Source organism: Pleurodeles waltl, chromosome 5 (genome assembly GCF_031143425.1).
Source record: "Pleurodeles waltl isolate 20211129_DDA chromosome 5, aPleWal1.hap1.20221129, whole genome shotgun sequence".
Classification (NCBI taxonomy): Eukaryota; Metazoa; Chordata; class Amphibia; order Caudata; family Salamandridae; genus Pleurodeles; species Pleurodeles waltl.
The window spans coordinates 693282012-693301296 of NC_090444.1; the positions used below are offsets into that span (position 1 = coordinate 693282012).

The 19285-nt window shown below is 46.7% G+C and overlaps 1 protein-coding gene across 6 annotated transcripts in view; it reads left to right on the top strand.

Annotated features, from left to right (window-relative positions):
* The window catches only part of DDO (D-aspartate oxidase), a 245331-nt gene that overhangs the window by 76270 nt on the left and 149776 nt on the right, over positions 1-19285 (top strand). For 3 of the 6 annotated variants that reach the window (XM_069234614.1, XM_069234613.1, XM_069234618.1), the window contains exon 2: positions 16199-16289. The exons of the other annotated variants lie outside the window; for them this stretch is intronic. The gene's annotated coding sequence lies outside the window, so the exon portion shown is untranslated. The remainder of the gene's footprint in view (positions 1-16198; positions 16290-19285) is intronic. 6 annotated transcript variants of the gene reach the window in all.

Here is a 19285-nt window from a genome sequence, read left to right on the forward strand (position 1 = left end):
ATCTGAACATTCAATCTAAAAGTATTTACATCTTTACAGTTCAATGGACACTGCCCAATCTGCAACGTGCGTGGGCCACAAGGCCACATGACAAAGTCCAAGGCCCTATTTGTCTCCTGCACCAACACGGAGAGAACACTGCAGGGCATCAGGGAGACGGGGAACAGGGGGGCACCTCAGCAGGCAGATGGAGCAACACCACTGGTCCTGGAGGGAGCAACATGCCCTATGCTTGGTCCTGGGGAGTGCAAGGCCACAGTCTCTCAAGTGGGTGACTTGCCCACTTGCTCTAGAGGGGGCAACATGCCCTGTGCTTGGCCATGGGGAGTGCAAGGCCACAGTCTCTCAAGTGGGTGAATTCCCCACAGGTTCTGGAGGGGGCATCGTGCCCTGTGCTTCTGATCCTTCTGAGGATGGGGTGAGTAGGTGTCATACCTACTGGTTCTGGAAGTGGCATTGTGCCCTGTGCTTCTGATCCTGCTTAGGATGGGGTCAGTGGGTGCCATACCTACAGGTTCTGGAGGGGGCATCGTGCCCTGTGCTTCTTATCCTGCAGAGGATGGGGTGAGTGGGTGCCATGCCCTCTGGTTCTGGGGGGGGCATCATGTCCTGTGCTTCTGCTCCTGCTGAGGATGGGGTGAGTGGGTGTCATACCCACTGGTTCCAGAGGGGGCATCGTGCCCTGTGCTTATGATCCTGGTGAGTGCAAGGTCACAGTCTCTCAGCTGTGTGTCATACCCACAGGATTTGCAGGGGGCAGGCCGCACAACAGCCTATGGAGGCAGGTCTACAGACTGTCCTCCGGTGGTGACGGCTGCTCAGTGGTGCTGCTGCTGGTGGTGTCGGGGGGAGGCTCCAGCCATCCCCTGCAGCTTCGGAAGGCTGCCTACTGCTGCTGGTGGTTGTGGTGCTGTTGCTGGTGGTGGTTGTTTGGGGAAGCTAGTGTCCATCCCCTGCAGCCTTGGATGGCTGCCCACTGCTGGTGGTAGTGCTGCTGCTGGTGGTCGTTGTGGGGGGAAGCTCCTACCCATCCCCTGCAGCCTCGGATGGCTGCCCACTGCTGCTGGTGGTGGTAGTGCTGCTGCTGCTGGTGGTTGTGGGGGGAAGCTCCTGCCCATCACCTGCAGCCTCGGACGGCTGCACAACCATGGTTGTTGTGGGGGGCTCAGACTGAGTCCCAGCAGCAGGCCCCTTGTCCTTCCTGCCTGCTGGTGCAGGCCCCTTGCCCTTCCTGGCAGCAGCTGTGGATGGCTCCTTGCTCTTCTTGGCAGCACTTGGGGCAGGCTCCTTGCCCTTCCTGGCAGCAACTGGGGATGGCACCTTGCTCCTCTTGGCAGCAGCTGGGGAGGGCTCCTTGCCCTTCCGGGCAGCACTTGTGTCAGGCACCCTTTCCATGAGACTGCCTGGTGCCCTGGATCCTTTACCACCACTAGTGGGTGTGGACTGTACTAGGCCAGTGGACTGGGTGGCTGAGGTGCTTGCCTGGGTTTTTGCCACCCTGGCCAGACGTGAAGGACGAGGGTGAGGGGTAGGGAAGAGGTCAATGGTGGAGAGGAAAAGCTGCTTATGGACATCGGGCGGTAAGAGAGAGAAGGTTTGGGATTGGAAGAAGAGGGAGTGGTTGTGGGAGGTGCCTGTCTGCTGTGTTTGGGTGCAGGTGCATGGGCTGGATGCTGTTGTGAGGTGGAGGGCTGTTGGGTGTCTGAGTGCTTTTGTTTGTGTACCTTGGGAGGTAGGGGGACAGACACAGTGGGAGAGGACACAGGGGACGTGTACAAGGCTGTTGTGGTGGTGTCTGCCAGTGAGGTGTGTGTTCTGATAGGTGTGCTGGTGATGGCGGTAGTGGATGAGGATGTAGTGCATGCAGGTGTCAGTGTAGATGCAACTGGGAGGGAGGTGGAGGAAGAGGGGGCCACAGTGGAGACAGTGGATGTTGGTATGTCTGCATCTGGTTGGTGTTTGTGTGAGTGTATGTGGGATGATGTGTGGTGCTTGTGTTTGCCTTTGCCACTCTTGTGTGTTGTCCTCTGTGCATGCTCGTCTGCCTGTGTGCTTGGGATAGGTTGGGTTGGGGGAATGGGATTAGGAAGAGGAAGTTGGAGGGGGAGGGTGAAAACCGGGACAATGGCTGCCATCAGAGAGGAGGCCAGAGCCTGGATTGATCTCTGTTGGCCCGCCAAGCCAGTGTAAATGCCTTCTAGAAATGCATTTGTCTGTTGCATTTGGGCTGCCAGCCCCTGGATGGTATTCACAATGTTGAATGCCCAACAGAGATGGTTCTCAGGAGGTCAATAGCCTCCTCACTCAGGGCAGCAGGGCTCACTGGGGCAAGGCCTGAGATGCCTGGGGCGAAGGAGATGCTTACCTTCCTGGGTGAGCGAGCACGGGCAACTCAATGAGGGGCTGCTGGGAGGGTGGTGCTGGTAAGAAGGTGGCGGCTGTACCTGTAGCAGGGGTGGTCACAGATGTGTCCACCACCACCAGGGAACTTCCATCGGAGGAGGTATCAGAGTCTGAACTGTCCCCTCCAGTCTCCACCATGGTGCTCCCCTCGCCCTCTGTGCCACTGGTGCCCTCACCATTGGTGGACTCTGCCTCCTGGGTCCTGTGGGATGCAGCTCCCTCCATTGCCGGTGCCTCTGCTTCTCTGCCAGATAATGCTAATGCACATAAGGACCGGATGACAAAACAAGAAAGGGGGGTGCGAGACAAAGGATACCCTGGGTCAATGACTGCAACAATACCACTGTTGGCATACATAACACCCTCACACACAGGGAACAGGCCTACACACTGCAATGCACTACCAGTAGCAATGCTAGCCACCAGGGCATGGGGAGGGACACATACCGCCAACTACAGCATACCTGGGACCCACACATCCCTGCCCAGTAGTGGATGCCTACAAGCTAGGAAGGAGGAAACTCACATCAGAACCCTGCCCAACATGGGACCTACTCTGCAATGTCAGGACTGGCCTAGGGGCACCACAGACACACATCCCCCACCCGTATACTACCCTACCATGTGTAAATTGTAATGATGGGCACTGTACTCACGCCCTTGTGGCTGCTGTCATGCCCTCTAGTGCCCATCCAGCACCGGATAGGCCACCACCAGTATGCGGGCCAGCAGGTGGTCAGGGTTTGACGGGCACCCCCTCCTCGTTGGGAGGCCATCCCCAGCTGGGCCTCTGCGGTCTTCAGTGCCCAGCGTCTCAGGTCCTCCCACCATTTGCGACAGTGTGTGCTCCGCCTGCCATAGACCCCCAGGGTCTGCACGTGCTTGCCGATGGCACGCTATATACCCTTTTTTTAATGGGCGCTGACCTGCAGAGAAATACACACAGGGAAAGGTATTTGTCAGACCGTCCTGCCTGTTACACTTATGGCCCACCATAACCCTTCACATCGCCATTTGCACAAACAGGGCCCAGCACACAAGCTGCACGCCGCCTAGGGTACATCCACCAACCCCCCCTACACGATCACAGGGCCCATCACACACACCACTCCATGCATTCATGCCCCATGCATCGTGCTCACAGTGTACTCACTTGTTGGTCGGGAGGCCCATACAGCAGTCTGTACTGGGGTAGGACCCCATCCACCAGTCTCTCCAGCTCCACCGAGGTGAAGGCAGGGGCCCTTTCCCAGTCACATGTGCCATGGTAGGTTCCAAACACAGGTCACAGCAGCACATGCAGTGTAGGTCCTCTCCTGTTGAAGGTCAGGTAGCAAGTGAGAGAACAGATAGAAAATGGTGGTGACGTCCGAGGCGGTGCATACAGTCATCGCCGGCGTGGATTACCATTGGCCACTGTACCCCATAGGGGCCAATATTAGCCAATGAGGCATTGCACTGCGGTTCCCGACCACCTCCCGCAATGGCGCACAATGGCAGCGGAATTACCTCACTTCCACCAGTTCCTCCACACAGGACAGGCGGACGCCATTTCAGGAGGGGGGGCAGGCCCTGGATTATAACTGCGTCACAGTTCACAATTGGACATACAGGACAAATGCCACTTTTACATTTCAAATTTACATCATGCATTGTACTGTTTTGTCTACAATGTTCAGTTTGTGACCCGCTCCTCACTCTTTTGCCCCATAGATTGTACTGCTGTGGATGAATAGGAGATGGAGACATATGCCCGTGTACAGACCCCTGGTGGACTTGGCAACAATGGAGGACAGGCACATTATCCTCACCTACAGACTTGACAGGTCTACAATCACGGAGCTGTGTGCCAAACTGGAGCCTGACCTGATATCTGCCATCCGTCACCCCACTGGGATCCCCCCTCTTGTGCAAGTTCTATCATTGCTCCATTTCCTGGTTCTTTACAAGTGACAGTGGGCTTGGCAGCAGGAATGTTAAAGTCAATGTTCTCAATAGTGCTGACCAGAGTGTTGTCTGCCCTGACTAAACACATGTGCAGCTACATTGGATTCCCCCCAGGAGGATTTGGCCACAGTGAAGACTAACTTCTATGCAATGGGACATATCCCCACCGTAATTGGGGCAAATGATGAAACACATATTGCATTTGTCCCCACCGGCAAAATGAACATGTATTTAGAAATTAAAAGAGTTTTCATTCCATGAATGTTCAGATGGTGTGTCTTTCGGACCAGTACATCTCCCATGTCAATGCCAAGTATCCTGGGTCTATGCATGATGCCTTTATCCTGAGGAATAGCAGCTTCCCAAATGTGTTGGTACAACTACAGAGGCATAGGGTGTGGCTAATAGGTGCGCCCTGGTTCCCACCCAGTGGATGTTGGTGTATGGGTATGGTGTAGGCCATATAGGATAGTGTGTGACTAAATGTTGTCCCTCCATATTTGCAGGTGACTCAGGTTACCCCAACCTATCATGGCTACTGACCCCTGTGAGGAATCCCAGGACAAGGGGAGAGGAACATTACAATGAGGCACATGGGCGTACAAGAAGGATAATAGAACATACCTTTGGCCTCCTGAAGGCGAGGTTTCGGTGCCTCCATCTAACAGGTGGATCCCTGTGCTACTCACCCAAGAAGGTCTGCCAGATAATCGTGGCATGCTGCATGTTGCACAACCTTTCCTTGAGACGCTATGTGCCTTTTCTGCAGGAGGAGGAGGCTAGAGATGGCCGTGTGGCAGCAGTGGACCCTGTGGACAGTGAGGATGAGGAGGCAGAGGATGAAGATGAGGACAACAGAACTGCAGTGATCAGACAATACTTCCAATGACACACAGGTAGGACAGTGTTACTTCATCTCTGATTGACATTTTCTTGTATATCTTTGTCACTGGCATGCTGTTATTTCCCACTTCTATGCCCACTCAATGTACCCTTTGATAACTCATTTTGCAGATGTTGGTGCCCCACTATCGCTCCTGGTGTGATCACTGCAGCCAAATACAGGTCTTTCCAATGTGAACATTACTGTATGTTTGAAATGCAATGTTTGAACTTGGTTACACAAATACATACGTAAATCATTTGACATACTCCATACTGATGTTTTTTCAAAGTGTGTTTATTTAAGTGCTAAGCAGTAGAGGGGCAAGTGCAATGAGCTGGGGTGATGATGGAGCAAAGTCCAGGGTATTGTTCCAGTCTATTGGTAGCACAGGTGCATTGTCCAAGGGGACATAGCAAGGGGAGCAATGGCAGTTCAAGGTGGACAGGGTGATAGAGTGGGGCACAAGGGTGACAATTAGGAGAGTCTCATTTCCTGGCGGGGGTCAAGGCAGTAGTCTCTGGCTTCTGCCTGGATCGCAGGGAAACGTTTGCGGGGTGGTTCTACTTCTGCAGGGGGAGGGGTGCTAGTGGCCTGTTGGTCCTGTGTGTGGCAGGACCTCCTGTCACTAGCGGCAGCGGAGGTGGAAGGCAGTTCAGATGTCTGGCTAGTGGCAGGGGCCCGTTGTTGTAAGACTGCCTCCCTCATGATGTTGCCCATATCTGCCAGCACCCCTGCAATGGAGACCAGGGTGGTGTTAATGGCCTGCAAGTCCTCCCTGATCCCCTGGTACTGTCCGTCCTGCTGCCACCTGTTCGCTTGCACGTTGGCCAGGATCTGTCCCAGCGTATCCTAGGAATGTTGGTATGCTCCCAGGATCTCGGTGAGTGCCTGCTGGAGAGTCTGTTCCCTGGGCCTGTCCTCCCCCTGGCGCACAGCAGTCCTCCCAGTTTCCCTGTTGTCCTATGCCTCTGTCCCCTGAACCATGTGCCCACTGCCACTTGCCCCAGGTCCCTGATTGTTTTGGGGGCGAGGTGTGCCCTGGGGTCCCTGTAGTGGTGGACACCCTGCTGATTGATGTGCCCTGGGGACAGAGGTATGAGTATGCTGGGTGGGTGCTGTGGTGGTGTTTCCTGAGGGGGAAGCCTTTGTGGTGGTGTGTGACTGTGGCTGTGTAACCAACTGTCCAGAGGTCCCTGATGGGCCAGGTAGGTCATCCAGGCGACCAGAGTCGCTGTCATCACTGTGGGCCTCTTCTGTGGGAGGACTGGATAGTGCTGGCACCTCTTCTCCACTGACATTGGCTGGGGTACCTGTGGGGATGTGAATGCAATGTTATTGTTTCTGTGTGTGTGACATATTGTATATCAGTGGGTTGGCCTCTTTGGTTGTATTCACTGTGTCAGCTTTCACTTGTGTGAGTTGGTATATGGTGGGATAGCTGATTCTCTCTAGTGTGCATGCTTTAGTGATAGGTGTCCATGCAGGGCTGTGAGTGGTGTCCATGCATTGGTGGTGCATGTGGGGCTTGGCATTGGGATGAGTGATATGTGATGGTAGGGTGTGTAGGAGGTGGTGGAGTGATGGGAGTGAGGGTGGGGTGTGGGTATGTGATGGCATGCAGGAAGTGGGGTCATAGTAATAGAGAGTTGACTTACCAGACCCTAGCTCCATCTTCCTAGCAATGGATATCTGCTGCACCTGTGCTCCAAATAGCTGTGGCTCTACCCGGATGATTTCCTCCACCATGACCATTAGCTCCTCCTCTGAGAATAGGGGGTGCCTTTGTGGTTAATAAATCAACATAATATACACACAGTTCCAAAACACAAGGGGGTTTCTTTCAGACTAATGGTTCTGTATTAGATGGAAATCAATTTATTCGAAGCAAAAAGCCCTCACTCACCTTCCGGTGACATGCTTCATCATAGGGCTATGCTCCTCGTCAGGCCGGCACTGCAATGCCTGACGGGCCCCACAAGGGGGCTCTTTGCCGGAGATCTTTTGATGATAGTGAACAACCGGTCAAAAAGTATAAGAAGGATTGGTATAAGGGTAGTTAAAAATGTCTAGAGGTAAAAAAATACTATTTATTATGATACTAATACCTCTGACATGATTAAAAACGACATATGGGGATATAGTAAAATAATGTCTACACTCCCCAAATGACAAAAAATTTATGTAATCACTAAATCTCACAATGGAGAATAGTGTAGGTAAACACAGGATCCCCTGTGTTACTCTTATCTAATAGGTCAACATGTTTCTCGCTGTTTAGTCAATAACTGATCTAGTGCGATTCGTCAGGACCTTGACACGTACCTAATCCTTTAAGCAATTAGGGACCCATAATAGGGAAATTAGAAACCCTCCAAATATTAAAGGTAGAGCCTCATCGGGGAAAACATCAGGCTTGAGAAATCCACTATGGTTTCTGTGTAGAGTCGCCAAATCTGGTAAGCCTACATGCACTGAGGGACTCCGGAACTGAGAGTTTTTGCTTCGAATAAATTGATTTCCATCTAATACAGAACCATTAGTCTGAAAGAAACCCCCTTGTGTTTTGGAACTGTGTGTATATTATGTTGATTTATTAACTATTGGGTACCACACACACAGGACCAGGAGTTTTTCCTCCGAATCTCCCAGTTTTGCCCCTCCCTGTTGTTGTTGTTTGATGATTTAGTGGTGCCTTTGTGGTGCCATGGGTGTTGTGTGAGCAGTGTGGGTGAGGGTGTGTAGGGTGATGTGTTGGGGTGTGTGATGTAAGGTGTGTCCGTGGTGTATATGTGATGGTGGTGTGTGGCTCTGCTCTTGTCTGTGGTCGTGGTGTTTGTCTTGTGCCAATGATTTGTTTTCATAAAGGGTTGTGGGTACTGTGGGTGTGGTGTGTGTAGGTGTGTCAGGGGCATGTAGTTTGAATTGTCCAATGTGGTGCTGTGTTGTTTGAGTGTGTGTATTTTGAGTGCAGCGGTATGTACCACCAATGGTTTACCGCTGTTGAATGTCTGCCGTGGTGATTCATGGGTCATAATGAGGTGGGCGTAGTTCTGTTGGCGTAATTGTGTGGGTTTGATACCGGCAGTTTATCACTGACCTTTGGTGTGGCGGATTTGTGTCTGTGGCAGAATAGTGAAGGATTGGTGAGTGTGTTTCATAATATGGTGAGCGGATGTCCACCGCTGCAGGAGTATGTTGGCGGCAGTCAGCGTGCCGTTACGCAGGATTTACCCCCAATGTCATAATGGGGCCTATGTGCTTTGTTAATGCTTCCTGGGTGGTCTCTGCTTTACACAAGAGATTTCCATCAACAGGTCATCAGATTTAACAGCCCAGAAAAGACCCTAAAGACATCAAGCATGAAGAAGGTGGAGAACAGGGCAATGGAAACTAAGGACATGTAGAACAAATATAGGATGATACAGTTTAGTTACTCTACACCAGCCACAATAGGGCCAGCTGTAGTGAATAGCACTTCTGCGTCAATATAGGCAGAGTTGTATGAAGACCTACTATGTGCATAAGCAGGATTCTGGCATCAACCGTTGTTATGACTCTTTCTCATAGGCTGCAGCTCTCACTCGGCCTTCTGTTCCATCACCATTCTTGTTTTCTACCACCCGGGTCTCTAGTCCTAAATCCTCTTGGAGCGTGGTATTATTATGTGCTGTTTAGTTTTGTTTCCCTTCTTGCAGAGTTCTCCTTACCAGTGTTGCAATGCTATCTTCAGTTCTCAGATAGGATTTCTGATATGCACTGGTATAATTACAGTTCTCCTGCACCCTGCACTAGATAAATCAAATACAGGATTGCTGAAATAAATCCAACTCTATATTTATTGTACTTTCCCTGCTAAATGTGCTCCTTAGCTCTCAGCAGGGATGTCTCAGTCCCTCAACTATTTTCAGAGATACTCTACACTCACCATTGGTCATATTGTTCCAGCCCAGGTCTTCCAACCAAACTCCTGCTGGTACAGGTCTCTCTCTTTCTCTCTCAACCCTGTTTTAACATTGTACGTTGATCCCTGTCACAAGCTTGAAGCCTAGCATATAAGGTGAGCAGACCCATAGGGGAATCAGATGGGATTGATTTTGATATCCTCCATTTGTATGTATCTGAGTTGTGACAGCCTTCTAGTCCCTGGAATATCGCATGTAAGATATCACCTCTTTAGAAATTGTGGGTCCTAATGTGTGATTAATTGCTTCTTTTGAAAAAAATGAACTCTAAGCAAAATATCTAGGGGGCCATCTTCACAAGAGACATCAGCTCTATTTTGTTAGGGTCATCTACCACTTGTTAAGATATGGCATGTATTGGTTGATGTTGTCTCCTTTTATCCCTTGTGGTTCACCAGGGATGTGGATGTTGTTGGTCCTGGATCTATTTCGTAGGTTCTGATCTTTCTGTCAAAGTATAATATGCTAGTGACCCATTCTTCCAGCTGCAACATGCATGCTTGGAGCCACTTGCAGTCGTCCACCTATTCATTCATGTTTTCATCCAATGTGCTTACCCTCTCACCCAGTTCAGATGTTTTTGCTCTTATCTTTTAAGTGCTTTTTGCAAGTCTCTTTTAACTTCTTTAATTTTGCCGATGATGTAGGGTATCTTTATCACTTAATGCTGCATCTTCTGGTAGGCATCAGTTTCTTGGTGTATTCTCCTCTCCTATCCCCAATGGAAAGTCGTCAGAGGCAGCATGGGTGGTCCTGTATAGCTTCAGATTGAGGAGAAGGGACTTACTAGATGGCCCTGTGCATTCCCACCCACATTCTGTATACAACAAGGGCCTCTGCTTTCAAACCTCCGTCTCTGTGCACCAGTGGGAATGAACGGTAGCCCCATTGGAAGGATCTTTTGCCCAGCTACCTCTTTCCCACTGCTGGCTGAGTATCTCATTTTTGAGCTGGCTCCAAGTCAGGGGGTGGCCACCTTGTTTTGCCTCATGGCTAGCTGTGAGTATTAGTCCTAGCTTCTAGCAGTGCTTCCCTGCAGAAGCAAGTCTGCTCTACTGCCCCGTCTCAAGTCCCCTGATGGGTTACCTTTGGCACGGCACATGTTCTCATTAGCCAAGGATTTTCGAGCATTCACACCAGCCATCCAGAAGTTTGGACCCTCTGCCACCACCCACAGTCATTGTCAGCAGTGAGGATTCAGGCTTTGCCACTAGCTTCAGTTTCCACACCACCTGCCACAAATCTCCACTGCTCTCCCTGCTGATTAGTGGGTTGGGATCGTTGGCTTTAGGATGATGAAGTGGGACCTTCTGACTTACAGGTTCACTATCTTCTGTGGTTATCATACACCCCTGCACCCATTTTAGGCAGTTACTATCTGCTCTGAATTATTCAATAGTTGGCTCCCAAGGAATGAGTAGGAGTTTGTGATGGTTGTTTAAAGTTGTTTTCTAATAGAAATGAGCAAAGTGAAGTGACCCCAGTGTCTTTTTGTTCCTCCAATGTACATTTAACTCCCCAAGTAGTAACTGGACTTTAGAGCATAGCACTGTGTTTTTATGAGGTCAATTAATTCTTCAAGAAATTATTTATTGTTGTTTTATGGTAGGTCATACAACAGAGCATTATTCAGTGTCAGGGCGTTGAAATTGAATATTTATTCAAAATAGTGTCTCGTTGGATGAGCTAACGTGCTACATTTAATATACTCTTTATTTATTGAAGGAGAACCGTGCCCCATTATATGTTCTCTCTTCCTGCCCTGAACTGGTAACTAGCTAATCTGTAGTTTAATATGATACATTTAAGCTTGTTTGTAAACTGTTTTTGGTTTGTTTTTATGTTTTAAAGCTCGAGATCTCTCTACCCTTCTCTTTTTTTTTTTTTTTGTCCTCATTCATCCAAGGCACCAGGTCTTTTTCTTCACTCTTATGGTCGACCTTCCTCCTTGACCGGGGAGGGCACCTCCTTTTTTCTCTCTCAACATATCCACCACGCAATAAAGGTGGAGGTAAGAAGAGGGCACATACATTACGCTGATTTAATGGTTTATGAGAGACACAAAAGAAGAAGAATCATCAGACAAAATTGATATTTTCACCAATTGTTCCTCCAACCAGGCTTTAAAAAGTAACCAAAATGTCCTTGACTTGGTGATAACCATTACCGTGTCCATTTTAAATGCATATTTCACTTGATCCAACCACTCTTTATAGGAGGGAGCAACCCTGCCTACCAATCTCCTACAAATTTCTCTTCTAGCTAATAAAATAGGATAAAATAGCCACTTCTGCAAGTCCGCCCTTAGATTTACTATCTGTTCCAATCTACCAAAAATAACTAATAGTAAGGTGATCTAGATCCCAACCCCCAATACCTTAGATATTGTATGCCTCACTGCTTCCCAAAAAGATTGAATCGCCAAACATTCAAAAAACATATGCACATCCGTCGCCTTTTCCATACCACACTTTCCACAGTTGATCACCTCCACTTTCCCCATCTTTGAAAGTTTATAAGGAGACAAAAATGCTCTATGTAGTACGAATATATGGTTTTGTCTGAACGGGGCAGGTTTGACCACTTGATATAGAGTACGCATAGACTCCTCCCAGACCTCCCCGAGCTGTGTTTCCGGAAAAAAATACCCCATAAATCTTTGGGCAAATTAAATTCACCATCCCCTACCTCCACTATCTCCCAATACCAAGTCGACACTACTTTTTTTGGGAAGGGATCTTCCCGGATCTTATCTTCTATCTGAAACTGCCATCCACATCTCTTATTATCCTTACCAATCCACCCTTTCAATTGGAGGCACTTTAACCTTGACAAGGCCCCACCTGTTTTCTGCCAATTTTCCTCCCAAGATATTAAGTCCCCTTCCTTAACTAACTCACCCCAGTATTTAAAACCTGCCTTCTTGATTGGAACAGCCAAAACATCCTTAAGACACTCAGGCATACCTGGTGAATCCCAGATAGGTGACCAACTACTATAATAATCAATCTTGAGCAGAGACCTAACATGAAACCATAATTTAGCAGCGTCCCGCAAGTCTTTTAACTTAATTTTTTTGAAAAATTTGGGATCTCCAAATTTAAACAGGTAATGGTTTAGACCCTCCTTTACTTCTGTTAACATAGCCTTAAACATACACCCCATCTCTGTGGTATCTAAGGAAGAGCCCAAAATCCTAACATTTTTATGTTGAAACACCCAACCATATAATTGCAAATCAGGTAACGCTAATAAACCTCTTTCCTTTTTCCTCCGCAACTTTTTCCAAGAAATCCTTACTCCCTTCTCAGCCCATATAAATGAATTTAATCTTGCTGAAATTTGTCAATCAAAACTTTATCAAACTGTAAAGGGATTGAGTTATACAGGAAAGTGACTTTAGGTAAGATTATCAGCTTGACTAAATTTATTCTGCCCAAGATTGACAAAGGTAAATACATCCAATTTTTCATCAAATTAGGACACTCCCTACGTAACATACTAAGATTAGCATCCACAATTTGCTCAACATCTTGTAGTATCTTAATACCAAGATACCTCATTTCACTTTTTCTTGATAGATTTCCCATGCTCGGATTCCATTCCATTATAACGGTCTTATCAGCATTTATCTGATAGACCGAAACCTTACCACAATTCTCAACTATATCCAGAACAGCTGGTAATGCTATATGTAAATCAGATGTACAAACTAACAAATCATCCGCATAGAGGGAGGCTTTTTTCTCCCATTCACCACATACAAAAGATGGCATTTTCTGCTCTTGTCTAATTCTTCTGGCAAGAGGTTCAATATATAAATTGAACAATAACGGTGAAAGTGGGCATCCCTGTCTCGTACCCCTAAATATTTGGATAGGAGAAGTCAAGCTCCCATTTACTAAAACCCTAGCTGCCGGTTTCGAATAAATTTGGGGCATCACCGACAGAATGTATCCCCAAAACCATATTCTTTTAAAATAGTAAACAGGAAAACCCAGTTCACCCTATCGAACGCCTTTGCGGCATCCAGCATTACTGCAGCTAAGGGGAGACTAAATATTGTAGCAATATCAATGGTCCCTATTAATCTCCCTGTCAATTCGTGTAGATACCTGCCATTCATAAATCCTTTCTGATCTTTATGTAAGAGACCACCCACCACTTTATTCAATCTATCCACCAGAACCTTGACAAAAACCTTATAATCCGCATTCAATAAAGAAATTGGTCTATAAGACTTGCATCTAACTGGGCTTTTTTCTGGCTTCAGAACCGTAATTATAGCGTTATTCCAAGATTCAGGAAGTTCCTCCCCCTTATTAATGTTGGCTTTGTTTGAAGAGATATATGATAAGGGGGAGATCTCTCTCGTCTTGCGAGCAGAAGCTTGCAAGCTAATAATAAATGTTTTTGATAGCAATTGACACCTAAGCACGTATTGCAGTTGCCCAGTTTGCTGATACAGAGTTGGTCCTAGGGGATTACTACAGGCCAGCGCGCTAATGCGCTCTACCCTAAAGAGGCCGACTAACGTAGACTTTATACAGTTTACAGCTAAATGGAAAGGAAATGTAGCAGTGTGGAATAGGTAGGTTGGGGATGGAGGTGTGTGACTTGCAGGCTAACGCTAAAGTAATATTAATTTCGGAGAGACCTAGCCCTAACTTTTTCAGCCAGTTTGATTAACGTTATTTATTTCCACGTGCAACTTCAAAAAATATATACATTTTTAATATTTTTAGCCATTTTAGTTATCTCCATATAAGGTAGGTAGTTTCTTGCAAAGCTGCTTCAACAATGTTAAATTGATGTCCCCACCTGTGAAGTCACATCTTACAGGGGCCTCACATGTTCCTATTCTGCCCGGGCCCCACAAACCTTAGAACCAGCCCTGTGTGTACGTCTACCTTTGGTGGCCAGGTTTGGGGTGAAAGGTGGGCCTGGATGTGCGTAAATAAGACGCACACCCGGTGTGCTGGTTCCATTGACCAGAAGAACCCGAGCAGGCTGCTCCTCCTTTATTTAACTCCTAAAACCAAGGCCGGCCCTCAAAGTGGGTTGTGATGTGAGGTACACGAACTTGAGGCCAGGTTACCCTGTACAAAACCCAGAAGAAGCAGAATTCACTTTTTGAAGTAAGAAGAGTTTTGGAATCATTGCTTTAAGAGAAAATCTGAAATTGAAAAGAGAGAAAATAAGGCTTACAATTGATGCTTTATGTGATAATGTAAACGCCTTGTTTGTGTTTTGTAAATGTACAGAAATGCATTTTAAACATCGTGGCCCCATACTGATTATGTTTATTGCAAGTAGGTATCCCTGAAGAATGTTTTCTTTTGTACCACACTCACCAACTACATTCATTTATATCTGTTTAGTAGTGAGTGATTTACTCCTTGTGCTCAGCTACAGGTCTTTAAAAATCAAGGCAAAGAGTCGGCTTATGTTATCAAATAAGCAGGACCTTCCCAATGACCAGGGCCACTGGAATTATTTAGCAGGGTTGACTAAAATATGCAGCAAGAAAATGCAAATTATGGTGTTAATGCAGTTTGTTTTGTAAAATAACAAATTATTATTTTGTAATTTTTACACATACTCACGTTTTAGATCAAAGGTTTCACCTCATTAGTGCAAATTAAACTCCCAAATAATGAAATAAGCAACAGAAAGGTGTTTGTTCACCCTTTGTGAGAGGCCTTCCACTTCATAGCAACGTGTCACCTTGTTTTTAGTCATTTTTGATCCGTTTAAACCAGAAAAAAAAAATTCTCGTCAAATATGCCGATTTATGCAAAAGATGATGGATTATGTGGCAAAAGCGACAGTCATATTCATGCAGAAAAGACTGCAGCTGTAAAATTGCATTTTTCCAGCATACCTGCCTATTACCTGGCAGACATGTCTGGGACAGGAGAAAATAGTAGGCAACAGCAATATCGTTTCATTCAAAAAGTCTGTGTCAATCAAGGTCGATTGATTTGTCCTAAAAATTCTTGCCATCTCTCTGATAGATTTTGTGAACTGTAACTCCTCCTCTCTTTCCCGCCTACTTGTGTTGTTATTGGCTAGGTCTTACCACAAAGAGTGCATGCTAGTATTCAACTCAGACACTGGGAATTACCTTGGGCTACATTCCATCTCATTATTTTGAACTTATTTGTGCCAATACGGACAGACAGCAACCATCGGGATTTTTTTGCACAGTTCCAGAAATAATCGGTCAACCTGAATCACTAGTTAATTGGCTTTTTCCATGTCAGGAAAATTACACCTGCCTTAGTAAGAGGATCACTACAACTACAAGCCTTATTACGCACACTGATGCATGCTAAACAGTGTCATCTTAAGTATTTTGGATGTTCCAGGCGAGAAATATTTTTTGGGGGCACAGTTTGGGTCAACTTTGAAAACTATTGTCCATTGTTTTGCTAATTAAAGGCTTAGGCTACCTAACAATCTTGAATTATACGTTAAAGGTTAAGTCAGAGAAACACATTAGTGAGAAAGTTCACTTTCCCAGGTGGCTTCTTGGGAGGTGGGGACTCTGGGCAATTGCCAACTTTGTCCATTGTCTTAAAACGTCTCTGAAGCTAAATGCCGAAGCTGGTAGAACATTCCAAATTCGGACATTTTATTTGCAAACTGAACATTTCAGCTCTTAAAACTCTCAGCTAACAGTTCAGTAGCTATTTTACATACTACGTGCAAAGATCATGGGACTGTCATTTGTAAAGTTACATTTTGTAAGGAAATAAGGTTTGTCACAATGAGAATACCGATTTATTTTGAAGCTTTGGTCTCCTTGGCAGTTTTGTTGGTTTCACTCAGCTGTTTATCCAGTATTTCAGGGTCTGCATGATAAAATACCCATGACTAGGCAGTTCTCTCGGAGCGAGTCACTTTAAATGTGGGTGTGGTTTCTGACTGAGACCTTTGTACCATGAATCGTACCGCCCTTGTAATATGTTTTCATTGTCTTACTTTTTTTGCATAGTTTATTTCCTGTGCCCTTTGGACGTCCTGGCTGTACTTCACTCTGACTGCTGCACTTCTCCCAAGCTTCTTAATTGAGTTTCTAGGGACCGGTAAAACATTTTTGTTTATTTTGTTGTTGACAAACTTGACAAGGTAGCAATTGCGACCCCTGACTTGCTCTTTCGTAAATTTGCCAGTTTTAGCTATCCATGGACTTAAAGATAACGAAGTCAGCAGCAATTCTGAATGTGATGCATGTTTTCAAAATTCCTGTTTACCTTCTGTAGATACCTTGGGGCTGCAGCGGGACAAAGGTTCAACCCGGTGATGTCTCTGGGGCAGGGCCGGTGAAGTAATGTCCATTCAAGGCCGCTGATTAAAAACAATCCTGTTAAATTTAATATTGAGCTTGTTATCTGCAATATCTTTACCGTAATGGTCTCTTCGTAAATTGATGGTATAGCTTTCTCACTTTCTGTAATAGTTTTTTGTACTAACATGTCTGACCCAGAGACCAGATGGTCACAAATTGATATAAAGGTGGATCTGCTCAACTTGTCATGTTTGTGATGTTGAGGATAAAACGCTATCTTCGTAACTAATAGACAACTTTTATTAGTAGCTGCTCATGAATAACTTCATATAGTATGCTATCGAAGTGTAGTAAACCTGATAAGCATATTTACTACAGTGTGCAGCTCATTATATGATCTGATATTATTTCATGCTTCTAAAAAGATGCCCTCCTCCTTCCCTGCTCACTCAAGAACTAGACCCACTCCGAAAGAAATGCGGCAATATCATGATCGAGTTCTCTGCTGTGCCTCGATGCAGAAGTGGGGCTGTGCTTTTCCTATTCTAGACTTCAACGCATATATTATTAACACTAAAAATCTTCAAGTTAGTGCATGCGCTGTAGATAACAGGACTTGGAAAACGAGGCAGTAATTACTTCTTTGTGCTTTCGAGCTTTGTTGTCAGTAGCACATGCACTAACTCAAAGATTTCTCGACTTATAAGAGATTTTGTAGGTGGAAAAAAACACGTTGGCCTCTTGTCTGTCAGTGCAGCGTAGGGAATCATATCATTATTTGGCCCCTTTACAATGCACGTCATTTAGGGGCACTTGGCCCCTGGCTTGCTACTTTCGACCTCTGGCACTGCTTTTGCAATCCCTATTCTCAGGGTTGTTAAAAGCAGTGATCGGATTACAGGAGCAAATCGCCATCGTTGGTTGGGGCTCCACTTTCTTTGTTTTCGGTTATTTTTTTATTACAATAATAGTTAACAATATTATATTATTCACTATGATTGTAATAAAAATGGAATACAGCTAGCTGGAATATGACCCTCCCTGGCAGTTAAGGTAGGTAAAAATATGTATAAAATTTATGTTGTGTGCGAGCTTGCAGATGAGAGTATGGTTATGTGAGAGACAGTGGGCCTCATTACAAGTTTGGTGGAGGGGATTACTCCGTTCAAACGTGACGGATACCCTGCCCGCCGTATTACAAGTTCCATTATAGCCTATGGAACTTGTAAAGCGGCGGACGGGATATCCGTCACGTTTGGGATGGAGTAATCCCCTCCGCCAAACTCGTAATCAGGTCCAGTGTGTGTAGGTGTGAATGCATGCAATATCACATCCATTACCCATGACATTTTTAATGAGTTAACGTCCATGCCCTGTGTAGGAAAATGCCCCTTTTGGCATGGGTACACCCCCGCATCCCCCTCCCCAGCACACACTTTTTGCTGGATGCTGACTTGACTGAGAATGTGCTGGAATCCTGCTAACAAGGCCCTAGCATCAGTGTTCCTTTCCATTGTTCGTACAATTGGCACACCACTAACACACACCTAAGTCCCTTGTAAAAGGTACGCATGATACCAAGGGCACTGTGGCCAGGGAAGGTCCCCAAGGGTAGCAGCATGTATTATGCCACCCTAGGGGACCCCTCACCAAACACATGAACACTGCAATTGCAGCTTGTGTATGTTGGTGCAGAGAAAAAGACAAAGTCGACATGGCACCCGCTCAGGGTGCCATGCCCACAAGCCACTGCGTGTGGCATAGGTAAGTGAATCCTCTTGTAGACCTTACAGCCCTAAGGCAGGTTTGCACTACTCTACAGGTGAGGGCATGAGCAATATGCCCCTACAGTATCCAAGTCTATTCTTAGACATTGTAAGTGCAGTGTGGCCATATAGAGTACATGGGCTGGGAGTTTGTCATTACGAACTCCACAGCTCCATGATGGCTTCACTGAAGTCTGGGAAGTTTGGTATCAAACATCTCAGCGCAATATGCCCACACTGGTGCCAGCGCCGTATTTATTGAAAAATGCACCCAGAGGGCATCTCAGAGATGTCCCTTGTATTTTAGCCAAACGTTTAATGCAGGACTGACCGGTCTGTGCCAGCCTGTCACTTCCAGACAAGTTTATGACCTCATGGAGTGAGAGTCTTTAGGCTCTTTGAGGCCAGAAACAAAGCCATCAGTAGGTGGAGGTGCTTCTCACCTCCCCCTGCAGGAACTGTAACACCTGGTGGTGAGATTCAAAGGCTCAGGCATCCTATTACAGTGCTCCAGGGCACTCCAGCTAATGGAGATGCCTGACCCCGGACACAGCCCCACTTGTGGCAAGTCCGGTGGAAAAATTAGGTAAAACATGGAGGAGAGACCACTGCAGCTTGGACCACCCCTAAGGTGTCCAGAGATGAAGTGCCCCCCCATCACCCCTCCTTCCTGCAGAATCTTCCATCTTGGTTTGGAGGACAAGGACCAATAGGGTTAGCAGTGTGCTCCCCTCCCCAAAGGGAGTAGGCACAGGAAGGGTGTAGCCACCCTCACGGACAGTAGCCATTGGCTACTGCACTCTGACCTCTGTAACACCCCTTAATCTAGTATTTAGGGGACCTCTGAACCTAGCTTGTCAGATTCCTGGTGACCTCAAGAAGACAACAAGAAGAAGGAAGAAGGGCTGCTAAGCTGACCCCCAGCAGAGAAGACTGAAGACACCAACTGATTTGGCCCCAGCCCTACCGACCTGTCTCCAACTTCTGAAGCCCTGCTGCAAAAAAGCGACGCATCCTTCAGGACCAG